Source organism: Malania oleifera, chromosome 9 (assembly GCF_029873635.1).
Source record: "Malania oleifera isolate guangnan ecotype guangnan chromosome 9, ASM2987363v1, whole genome shotgun sequence".
Classification (NCBI taxonomy): domain Eukaryota; kingdom Viridiplantae; phylum Streptophyta; class Magnoliopsida; order Santalales; family Ximeniaceae; genus Malania; species Malania oleifera.
This window is the reverse complement of record NC_080425.1, coordinates 81,013,125-81,026,855: the sequence shown is the minus strand read 5'-3', so window position 1 is coordinate 81,026,855 and position 13,731 is coordinate 81,013,125.

Below are 13,731 nucleotides of genomic sequence, written 5' to 3'. Positions count from 1 at the left end.
GAGAAATAAAGTTAGGTTAGTCGCACAAGGATATAATCAAGAAGAAGGAATTGATTATGATGAAACTTTTGCACCTGTGGCAAGGATGGAAGCCATTAGGATGCTTTTAGCCTATGCAGCCCATAAGGATTTTAAGCTATATCAAATGGATGTGAAGAGTGCATTTATGAATGGATATATAAATGAAGAAGTATATGTCAAACAACCTCTAGGGTTTGAAAATTCTAAAAATCCAAACCATGTATTCAAATTGACAAAAGCTCTTTATAGTTTGAAACAAGCTCCAAGAGCTTGGTATGAGAGATTAAGTAAATTCTTACTTAAAAATGAATTTACAAGAGGAAAAGTTGATAGTACCTTGTTCATTAAAACTAAAAACAAATATTTGTTATTAGTTCAAAGGATGATATTATATTTGGAGCTGCAAATAAAGATCTATGTAAAGAATTTTCCACATGTATGCAAAAAGAGTTTGAGATGAGTATGATTGGAGAATTAAATTACTTTCTTGGATTACAAATCAAACAAGCAAAAAATGGAATCTTTATAAATCAAACTAAATACATTAAAGACATGTTAAAAAAGTTTGATATGGAAGAAAGTAAACCCATAGGAACTCCTATGAGTACTTCAACTAGTCTTGACAAAAATGAAAAAGGGAAACAAGTTGATACTAAGCATTATCGAGGAATGATAGGAAGCCTACTCTATTTAACAGTAAGTAGGCCAGATATTATGTTTAGTGTATGTATGTGTGCAAGATTTCAGTCAGCCCCAAAGGAATCGCATCAAACAGCAGTCAAAAGAATTCTTAGGTATCTCCTAGGTACACTTGAACTATGTTTATAGTATCCAAAGGAATCTGGATTTGAAATGATTAGTTATTCAGACGAAGACTTTGCTGGTTGTAAAATAGATAGAAAAAGCACAAGTGGAACGTGTCATTTTCTAGGACATTCTCTAGTTTCATGGTCTTCAAAGAAACAAAATTCTGTAACATTATCCACAGCAGAAGTAGAATACATTGCTGCAGGAAGTTGTTGTGCTCAAACATTATATATGAAACAACAGTTAAAAGATTTTCAAATATAATATCAAACCATCCATATCAAATGTGATAACACAAGTGCTATTAATATTTCAAAAAATCCAGTATCTCACTCAAGAACAAAACACATCGATATAAGACATCATTTCTTGAGAGATCATGTACAAAATGAAGATATAGTACTAGAATTTGTAAATACACATGATCAATTAGAAGATATTTTTACAAAACCTTTGTCGGAAGAAAGATTCATATTTATAAGAAGAGAATTAGGCATGCTTCACAGTCGTGAAGTAATTTAGAAATTGTTCTGGTTGGCAGGCGACTGCCACCAGGGTACCAGGCGACTGCCTGGCTACTGTCTTTAAAAATTCCACAAAGACAAGCGCCTGCCATATTGAAGCAGGTGACTGCCTCGTGGCGGGTAGGGTTTAAAACCCTATTTTAAGTCATTTTAAAACCCACTAGGCGCCTGACCATTCATTTTTTCTCTCTGAAACCCTTCATCTCCATCACTTTCCATACACAAATCTTGCTTAAAGCATCTTGCAACCTAGTATCAAATTCTTCCTCCACACAAACACCGAGCTTAACTTAAAGTTTCTTTGATTTTCTTCTTCATCCAAACATGCCTAGATCAAAATCCGTTGGTGTTAAAGGATCTTCCTCTTCCACAAGAATAAATAACGATGAGGTGGAGAAATGGTTGGTCACTCCACACGCCAAGCACTTTTACCAAAATCAAATTGCTTCAGCTGAACCAATATTAGGTAAGGTACTCGACGTAACATTCTTCAATTCTGATTTTCCCGAAATCTTGGAACTTTTAAAGAACATTGGATGGGATAAATTTATCACCTACCAAGCTAAAGGCTATTATCCCAATGTTGTGCATATTTTTTATGCAAACATAGAGCGATGCGATAATGGAATCAAAAAAAATTTGCTTGGGAAAGACATCCATCTAAATCCCATATCTTTGGGAAAGATTCTTCGAATTAATCCAGGGGATTTTGAGATTCATATTATTGAGAAGCAATGGATTATGGCTCAAGGTTTTACACCACAAGAGTTTTTTCCACTAGTTATGACTGACACTCCAGTAAACTTTGGTCATCCTCCACTTTATAAGCAGCTTAGTTTGAAAGCCCTCATTTTGCACAAGCTTATTACAAACAACATTTTACCAAGATTTGGTTCTCACGATCACATTTCATTTCTGGATTGTTTTGTAATGTGATGCATCCTCAAAGGGAAGAAGATGGATCTTCCAAGTTTGATCATTCAATGGATTATTATGAAAGTTGATGCTCCCTGTGTTGTCCTACCATATGCGGGAATGTTGAATATGGTTTTCGCTCATTTTAATGTTTTAACTCCATCATTCAACTTTACTAGCAAGACGTACTATGATATCTTTTCTGACACCGTTCTAAAATGGATAGGCTATAAAAATTCTCCTCAAGGGTGGATCCATAAAGGACATAGGAATGTCTCATCTGCACCACCACATTCTTCATCATCTATCCACACACCTTTAGTTCAACCTGATCCAGATACTCCATCATGGTTTGTTCCATTTTTTAACCATTACATGACATTTAGTGATGGTATGAAATCTAGCCTCAGTACTTTGCAAAAGAAGGTTAAATCCATAAAAACTCATTGTTCACAAATTGAATAGCGAGTTGAAAAGATTGAGCAACAGTTGACCAGTTCCTCTAAAGGAAAATCTCCTATGAGTATCAGTTCTGCTACATCCAGTGAGGATGAATCTGGAGAACAAGAAGAAGGAGAAGATGAAAGTGAACAAGAAGAAGGAGAAGATGACAATGAACAAAAGGAAGGAAATCATAAATCTGAAGAACAATAAGAAGAAGATGATGAAAGTAAAAATATGGAAGCCTCTGACTAAGGTGCCTTTACCTATCACTTTTATGTGTTTTTAGGTAATTCAAGTTTTATCGGCTAGGCTATCTTTAGTTTTCTAAAACTAGTAGTTTGACTTGCAGCATTTCTTTGTTTTTGTCTCTCTTTTTTTCCTTTTTGATTGATGTCCAAAGGGGGAGAAAATGTTTAAAAGAAAGTAAGTGCAAAAATATGATATATAATGGTTTGTAAAACCTTTTAAATACCTTTTAAATGGATGGATGAATCTTTTACATGTATGTATGGTTTATTCATGGATTATCTTTTGGACTTACATACATGAATTGTATCATGCTTATTGATAGGGGGAGCCATGAATATTAAAATTTTATTATTTTTGCTCTCGATTTGTCATCATTAAAAAGGGAGAGATTGTTGGCCTAATAAGGCTTACAATTCTTATTTTAATGATAACAAATCAATGATATGTTTAATATGTTTCAAGTAAAATTTTTTCACGAAAGTGACAAAGCCCAAGTTCATAAAGAAGCCTATGGATTACAAAGAATTCTTGAAGAACACAAATATAGTTTATGGATTACAAAGAATCCTTGAAGAACACAAAGAAAAGCTTATGGATTACAAAGAGCATGACGAATAAAATTATACTGGTGAAAAACTCAAATAAAAGATTGAAACAACAAAGATGATGGAAGAACAAGATTGGAGATTAAAAAATTATATTTTAGGATGTTCTTAATGTAAGTACTTCAAAGGTTAAATTCAAATATAAAGTGGTTTGAAGCTCATAGAAAATCAAAAACATTTTTTTTTAACATATATACTCTAAAAAGTTTTTTTTTTTTTAATAAATAAAAAGGGTTTAAGAAGAGAAGATTTTTTAAACCATGTTTTTAAACATATTTATTTCAAAATATTTGGAAAATCAAAAATATTTTTTTTAAACATATATACTCTAACAAGTTTTTTTTTTTAAATAAAAAGGGCTTAAGAAGAAAAGATTTTTTAAACCATGTTTTTAAACATATTTATTTTAAAATATTTGGAAATGAATTTTAGGAATCTTTGGGAGTAATGGATGGCTTCTAAAAACATCTATAAATAGTCAAAAGTTTCAAAGGTTTAAAATAATGATCATAGAGGCAATATTGAAAGGTTTTTGAAATTAAGCAATTCTCAAAAGTTTCAGATCCAGAAATCTTCAAAAGTTTTAGATTCAGCAATCTTCAAAGTTTAAGATCAAGCAACCTTCAAGGTTTTTAGATCAAACTACTTTTCAAAGGTTTTTAGATCAAGTGATTTTCAAATATTCAAATTTCTCAAAAGATCTAAAATTTTCTTGTGCTTAAACTTTCTGATCTGATATTGATTTATATTTTTGAAGCAAAACTTTAAAAAATCAGAATCATTCATTTTCTTTGAAAAATCATTTGGTAATTCATACTAAGCGTTGAGCTTCAAATTTCTTATATTTGAATTATTTTGGAGTATAAGTGAGCTGATCATTGTACTAATCTACTCTATTGTGAGAGTTCTCTTTTATACACAAATTTCTTTATCATCACTCTTAAACGATTCAGAGTTGTTGAATCGTTAGACCAAACAAAGGGTTATTGTTTGGAGAGGCGGACTCTAGCCTGACAGAAGGAGTGGTTGTAAATTGGTATTGTTCCACTAGGTAACGGAACTGATATAGTGGAATCCTTTGGTGTTTTGCCAAAGGCGAGGACGTAGGCTGTGTTGAAGCCGAATCTCGTAAAAATCTTGTGTCTTTCTCTCTGCTTTACTTTATATTATTTACTTGCTATTGTGATATGATTTAAATGTGCAGGTTGCAGATTCTTAAGTGAGAAAGAAACAAAGGTACTTGATATTTAGAAAGTACGTTTTGATTAATCATTTGCGGAAACCCAAAAATGGAGTACGTTGGTTAATTTGCGGAAATCTTGATCAAGTGAAGTGCATGCTAAGAGTTTATCGAAAAATCAACCAAAACTTTAATATTTTTGGTTGAGTGATTGAATTATATTGATTTCATTAATTAACTTGTGAATTTAAATTTCAGTATTTTTAAGTGTAGTTATCGTTTATATATATATTTTAAAGAAGGGTGGTACCTCCATTTATTTATTGATAACCACTCACTTTTGGAGGAGGAATACCGTGGTTACAAGACAATCAATGGGAGATAACAAAAGACAACACGTTAAAAATCTTCCAAAGAACAACATCAACATCCAGCCAAAAACCGGAATACAAGACCAAACAAAACAAAACAAAACAGGACCTACAAAACAAACCTCACGCAACAAAACAAAACAAAATATAAACAACATAGGGCATAAGATAAAACCAAAAGGAAAACAGCTAAACATATCTCATATAAGTCGTACCCATCTTCTCCAATTTATACAAACCATTGCTAACTCTAGGAAGTTGACTACTATTTGTAAACAAACTATTCCTTCCCATAGCACCTTGTCGAGTCAAGGCATCTGCCACTTTGTTCCCTTCTCTATACCAATGATTTATCGAAAAATCTACTCCCTCCAATAAACCAATAAGTTGCTCCCAAAAATCCCACAAATATCACAAAGAGCACTTCCTTGCTCTTATCCAATTAACTACAATATTCGAACTACATTCAATATCAATACAAGTATGTCCCAAATTTTTGCAAACCTTTATTCCCTCTAACACGGCTCTCAATTCAATTTCATTATTTGAACAAGTACCCAAATATTTTGAAAAACCAATCACAAAAGAACCTGTATGGTCTCTAAGTATGCCATCACCACCCGCTAGCCCTGGATTCCCCAGGCTGCTCCCATCCAAATTTAGTTTCAACCTCCCTTGCCTCGGTTTTAGCCATCTCACACTTTGCATAGTTTTAAGTCTTTTATTCACAATTTGCACTTCCAAATTCTGCAATATCCGAAAATCCGCATCCTTTGACTGAACCATTTCTGTCATGTTTTTACTCAAAACCCCCACCCAATACTTAATGGAGAGCCACATATCACTACTACTCTCTAATTTTCCTCCTATTCTAGCCACACATCTTCTTCTCCACAGCCTCCAAACTACTAGACAAGGAATCAAACCCATCAAAGAACCCAGTTGAGAAAACTCGGAAGCCCTATTAAACCACATTTGGACTCTTTCTTTCCAACTTTGTTGCCTAAGGAAAGGAACACCTACCTCCACCGAAACCTTTCTCCAAACCTCAGAAGCAAGGTCTCCCTTATTTAACACATGCTCCAAATCTTCTGATTGCCTCATCTCACAACAATTACACACTGAAACAAATGAAACCCCCACCCTTCTCACCTTTTCAACAACACTTAGGCACTCAAAAGTAGCCTTCCACATACAAATAGAAATTTTCTTTGGTAACCATTTGTTCCAAACCCACTTAGCCCAATCAAATTTTGGAGCTCTAACTCTGATAACATCCCATGCGGATTTCGTATTAAAACAACCATCCTTTTCGGGGAGCCATAACAGAATGTCCGAAGAATTTGTAAGATTTCCCACCTTTTCCATCACTTCATCCGCTTTACTAAACCCTAGAATCCTCTGCAAATTTTTCACATCCCACGCATTATTAATAACCAAATCTTTTAATTTGATATGAGATTGAGCACCATTTAGACAATCTACAAACAAAGGTCTCGAATCTAGAAACTTATCATACCACATATTTACATCTCCTTCTCTAACCTTCCACTTAGATTTACTTATCGTTTATATATCTTGTTTTCTGGGTAATTAAAATCAATAGCTTAAAAATCATTAAAATTTTAAAAGAATCCAATTCACCCCCCCTCCCCTCTTGGGAAGCTATTCCTCATTTCAAGGAGAATATAACGACCTGGATAATTTTAACTATTTAAAATAATAGGAAAGATGATAAAAGGAAAAGGGGGAAAAGAAGAAAGGGAAAAGAAATTTTAAAAGGGTAACAAGCAAGCACTCGTCGACGAATTGGATCTTCTCGTCGACGAGCAATCTTATGAGCCTCGTCGCCGAGTATGCATATCTCGTCGATGAGGGTTTACCAAGAGAGGTTCTTATATATCTGAAATTCTTCAGTGAGCTCCTAGTTTCATCCACAAGCGGTGTTGTTGGGCTCATCGATGAGTCTAGATGTCTCGTCAACGAGGCCAAGTGGAAAATTGCTTATAAATAGGCAAAAATCAGAATTTCAGCAAAGGATTTCTTTTTTCTATAGTTTCTCTCTCTAAAAAATGGTCCTTCTGCCTTCTCTATTTGAATCTGGCCTGGATTTAGCTTGGTTTGATGATCGAAAGCTACCACGAGACTCTTAGGAAGATTCTCTACAACATAGGCGAAGTAGAATTTCGATTTGAGAGATTTGGGAAACATTCAAAAATCAGGGTAAGTGAGATATTTTAAGGTTTTATTATCATTTTGAGATATTTGGAGTCTAGGAAGTATTAAATGGGTCTTTTTCCTGAGATTTGAGAAAGTTGAGATTTTTGGAATACAGGGTCTCATTTTGTTCGTTTTAGGCAGGAATCCCGAGGAACGGGTAAGGGGAAATATTTTATAACAAAATTTTTATTAATTTTAAATCGTCTAATTTTGGGTATAAATTCTACATATTTAGGTATAATTTTCTAAACCGTGCAGGTATTGAAAATACTATTTTTGAATATATTATATATTGGGAAAAATTATGTGACATGAAAATAGCTTTGAAAATTAAATGGTTGCGAGTATTGTGGGATGATGAATTATTGTGATTATGAATACTATTTGGGCTGTGATTTTTACTTGGTTGAAAATAGTGGTTGGATTTGCTTTTGATTTGTGCTCTGGTTTATGTAAATTGCGATATAACGTTGGTAGTGGTATGAGGAGATTGTTATATCGTACTTGATATAACTGTAATATAACATTGGCAGTGGTATGAGGAGGTCGTTATATAGGCATTTATATTGGGAGATAAACTTTGATAGTGGTATGAGGAGTTTGTTTACATATTTACCATGAACAAGGTGTTTGTGTTGTAATCTGTGGGATGATTAGTCTTGTGTGGACCATGTAACCGGTGTGGTTGATTAGTCCTGTGTGACTAGTCCTGTGTGAACATGTATGATGTATGTATGATAGTCCTGTGTGGACCAGTCCTATGTGGACGTATATGTTGTGTATACTAGAGTCCTGTGTGGACGTTACATTTTGTGTGGATATGGACCCTGTGTGGGTGAGAATGGATGTTGTGTATATCCTGTGTGGAATGGTTTTGATATGTGTGTACGTGTGGAACTTCGTGAAATGGTTATTATTGGTTGTGAATGACTTTATTTACTTAAGTATTTTTTGTAAAGTTAAATTCTCCACCTGAGGGCTTGTTAAGGAAGGCGAGTACTCTGGTAATTATTTGTAGATACCAGAGTAGAGGGAAGCCACTTGTATGGGTGGGTGACCTTCCTTATTTTTGGAAACTTTACTTGGACACATAACCCGAGAGCTTACTGAGAAAGGTGAGTGTCGCGGTGTTAGCACTATAGTAGAGGGAATCTACTTGTATGGGCAAGTAAACTTCTCTATTCTCGGGAATTATCAGTAAGAATAATTATGTATGTGGGCATGTGATTGGGTGACAGAGAAATTGATAATGGTGTGATTATGTACGGGTTATCTTGGCTACTATTGGTGGTGAAATGTGATTGTATAAATATTTTAATTATATATTAAACACTTCATCCGCGCACTGTTGTAAATTATTTCTTCCTCACTGAGAGGTGTCTCACCCCATCAATTTATTAATCTTTTTTTGTCTTCCAGGTGATCGAGCTTAAAAAGCTCCAGGGTGGGGTAGTTTTGTGAGTAAATAAAAAGAACAGATATGTATAGTTTTATGTTTAACTATTATGGTCATGTAATATGGAGAATATCGTTGTACTTTTTGGGTTTGTTTATGTGAATTTAGAACTCTAGTATTATGTTTGAGGTTATTTAATTATTTTCGCTGTGTCAATGGTATCAGAGATGCGTGTTTGGTCTCTTAACACTCTGGGCCCCACATGGCTGGTCTAGAGTTTTACAATATATATATATACAAATTTACTGGATAATAGCAGAAATATTGTAATACTAGAAGTTTAATTAAAATAGAAAGCTCAAATATCACAGATATATTTTTAAGCCACATAGGTGTGAGTTATATTGTGTATTATTTTACAAGCTATCTCAATTTCAGTTATTTATTAGTAAATTATTTATGTAAACTCAATTGTCACACACTGGTAATAGCATATTTCTTCTTACTGAGAGTTGTCTCATCCCAGTAAATTAACACTTTCAGGTGATCCAGCTAGATGAGCAGATTAAGCTTGAAGATAGGGAGGTCGATTGCACTTCCTTGTTTGTAGGGTAAATGCTGCTTTCAGAGAAGTATTTCTAGGTAGACTCCAGGAGTTTTGATAGATGAGATTCGAAAGATATGTATTTATGTACATATATTTTGGAGAAATTCTGGTATTTTGGAACAAAGTGACAAATGCCTTGACTCGACATGGTGCTATAGGGAGGAATAGTTTGTTTATAAATAGTAATCAACTCCCTAGAGTTAGCAATGGTTTGTATAAATTGGAGAAGATGGGTATGGCTTATGTGAGGTATGTTTAACTGATTTCCTTTTGGTTTTACTTATGCTTTATGTTGTTTATCTTTTGTTTTGTTTTGTTGCATGAGGTTTGTTTTGTAGGTTATCTTTTGTTTTGTTTTGTTTGAACTTGTAAACCAGTTTTTGGTTGGATGTTGGTGTTGTTCTTTGGGAGGTTTTTAACGTGTTGTCTTTTTGTTTCTCCCATTGATTATCTTGTAACCACGGGATTCCTCTGCCAAAAGTGAGGGGTTATCAATAAATAAATGGAGTTTCCGTCCTTTTTTTTTAAAAAAGAAATGGTTGTACAGTATTATGTTATTCGCTGCATAGGTTTTCCCAATAGTCGTTATAGGGATAATAGAGTAAATGATTATCAGTCTATTTATATTTAATTTTTAAAAAATGGTATGAAATTTTGACGTCGTTATAGAAAGTGAATGGGAGAAAAGGGAGAGAAAGGAGGAAAACAAGAGTTTTTATACTTAGGGTGTCACGCCCCGAACCCAAAAATGGGACCCGGGGGGGTGAGAAAGTAAACTAACCTATCCCTGTATCTGATAAAACATCCAAAGATACAGTACAATGGATAAAGGTCCGACCCGGTGGGGTTCCCAGGCACCCTAAACACATCCAAACACAATCATATACTCAGCGAAAAAACCATATATACATATATAGTACAATACCAGAGTCTATACAAGAGCAGACACAATGCTCTATTAAAATGTACAAACGAGTGCCCAACACATCCCAAAATGGCAACCCACCAAAATTATAGTCCTAGCACTTACCTATCGCTAAATGCGGTACACTGGCCACTACGCTCCCTACACCAGGACGCTAGCTCCGGTTACCCGAAGGACCTGTAAAAATGTACGTACATCAGGGGTGAGACACTTCTTAGTAAGGAAGAACACAAGTTCTATTGGTGTGTGGCATTTGAGTGTTATCATGATACAACATACACGCAGTTGAAAGCAATCCAGTACTAATTTACATAGTGCATACATGCACACACAACACATGATCAGCAATCTCGGTGTCGTCACACCCTTCGGCCCGAAGCCGATCCGCGACATCCAGCATTGGTCTGGCCAACCCGCAAAATACGGCGCCACCGACACATGGCTAGTCCCCGACTCCCATGGCATCGTACTAGCGCTAACTGGTGGATCCACACCCTTCGTCTTGATCTTCTGGTATAGGCTCACGCCCTCGAATATAGAGTCGGACACTCTTACCTACGTGGCAGGCGATAAACACACGCCCTCGGATATAGAGTCGAACACTTTCAGTACCTGGAACAATTTCGAAACCCAGTTCCTACTAGCATTTCAATATATCACACATGCATGAATGCTTATATAACCAAACAAACCACACCCATTTGGTAATCTAAATCATGATTTTTCAAACAAATACAATTTAAACGAGTCAAGGCACGGCCATCCCAATCACGCAATATAAATCAACATATACATAGGTTTTCATCAAAACCCGGGATTCAGCCTGTCGCCCCCTTTTTCCCAAAACTATAATAACGAAAAACCCATATTTTTCCCTATTAGATCCCCCCAAATGAGTAGCCAAAATACACACAGGACCATGGATCACAGTTCCACCAAGTCTGATTTCAAAAATAACCAATATAAACATAGTTCCCTTTACCTTTTCCCCGAAAGCAAATCCCGAACTCCAAAGTCCCTAAACAGCGAACCGAGTTCCAAAACCTACAAATCACAGTACAGAATATGCTCACAAGATAGTTACCTACAAAACTACAAGATCATAATTGAAAACTAAGGCTTACCTCAATTTTCGCCGAAACCCGAAAATCTCCAAATTGAGATTTTGATTCGTAGAAGTTGTAGAGAATCCTTCCACGATCCTCGTGGTAACTTCAGATTTCCGATTCCATCAACGATCGGTGAAGAAATCTAGAGAGAAGAGAGAGTAGAGAGAGTTCTAGAGAAAGAGAGGGAGAAAAATCTAAGTTTTCTTAGTGAGGAAGTAAGGAATCTTCTATTTATAGACCCTTGACCCGACCCAATTCGTCGACGAAATGATGTCCTCGTCGACGAATCTTACACAGCCTTCGTCGATGAATCGGTCGCCTCATCGACGAATCTGGATATTCCCGTTTTCTGAAAGTCTTGGCTTCTCCTCGTCGACGAGAAATGCATGGATTTCGTCGACGAATTCTGGCTTCGTCGATGAATCTTTCTCTTTTACCAAAATGTCTCTCTCTTTATATATTTAAACTCATTATCACGGTTCGGGTTCTTACGTAGGGTTTGTGGTGACACGTGTCACAACCCCGTCTGAGTATTTTTGGGCGATATAAAGTAATCTTGACCGTCTGATTTGTGTTTTCTTTGGACAGCCAGATTGTTGCTAGGTCAGCGGTCCTAGTCAAAATCTCAAAACTATCAAGAGGCTAACACGTGGCAGGTGACATCACCCTTTAACCGAAAATTTTTTAAACAAAAAAAAAAAAGAAAAAAAGAAAAGGGGAAACAACTGGTGGCTGACACCTGGCAGGTGACATCATTGTGACGTCACCTTACTATAGTAAATTTTAAAATATATATACATAAGATAGGGCAGCCACGTGTCCCCACTAGGGGTGAACACGTGGCCCACTAAGCCAACCAAACTAAGCTCATTTAGATTGGTTCAAATCGGTCTGATTTTTTTTTCTTTTTAAGAATTTTTTTTATTTCATTTTAATTTTAATTTTAATTGGACTTTTAATTTTTAAAATGGGGAAAATTTAAAGAAAAATCCAGAAAAATTTCTTAGAAGTCAGAAAATAATAAATATATATATATATATATATATATATATATATATATTTGAGCTATTTTAAGTCAAAATAAAGGAGGAAAATGTCTTTAAAAAATCTCAAAAAAATTTTAAAAAGAAAACTTAGAAAATTTTAATAAATTTTAAAAAAACTGGGGATTTTTTAAAGACTTTTTTGCTCAAAATTTAATAATTTTTCCCAATTTTCATGTGGGTGGATCCTAATGATTTTTAAAAAGCTATAGAGGTATTTTAGATCTCACATGTATTAGCTCTAAGGAGGGTTTATCTAACAAGATCCCCTCATTTGAAGTTATTAGATATTTCTAAATCGCGTTCTTATTCCCATTCCCCTTTTTAGTTTTATTTATATATATTTTTTTTGTTTTATTTTAAAGGAGTTAATTAAATCCCATAAAATTTAATTTAGGGATAATTCATGATTAATTAGATATTGTTTCGTAAAATGGGTATCTAGGGAGTACTAGTACCTTTCCATCATATAACCGAACTCCTGATCTCGATTCTGGTAAAGCAAACTGAGACTACTGGTTCATTAGCATAGGAATAATCTAGAGACTAATAAATGAGTAGTAAATAGGTGGTCTAACTACACCAAGGTAAATAATATGTTAGTGGCGAGTCCATTCAAATTTCAATATCCATAATCTCTCGTCATTCCAAATTCTTCTTTGAGACCTTGCGACAATACTAAGTGACAATGAAAGCTTCCCATTTCTTTTTCTTTTAATATGCTTGATGATAGGAACTTAAAGTGGTGAATTGTACAATTAAAAGGGGTATGACCCACTTCTCATTTTGAAAGATATTTTACTCATTGCGTGTTTTTCTTTTAATATTTTTTAATTATATAATCGACCACAATACTTTTAAATGGTTAAATATTGAAATTTTGTCATGTTTTAAGTCATCTAATCAAAATACTTAAATTAGAAAATCATGAATTAATTTCTTACATAAGGATGACCTCAATGAATAAATGCATGCATAGTTTTAATTCGTTCTTGAATTTATATTAGAAGGTAAAACTATCAAAATTATGCAAACATAAATTTGTTTTTTTAAAAAAAAATGAAAACATAAAAAACATTTGGACAATTACAAAATTGGTCATTGAATCAAAGAATTGGACATATACATCATGGAATTCAGAGTAATCAATTGTACTTGCCAAAAAAAAAGAGTACTCCAAGAAGGCGATTACAAAATGGATCATTGCATCAAATTGGATACATCCAAGAGTTTGAATTAAATTGAATGCATCTAAGTAGCTTTGTCCCTCAAAGGGAGCTCCATGCATGTAACTGGATTTGGATTAAAATCCAAG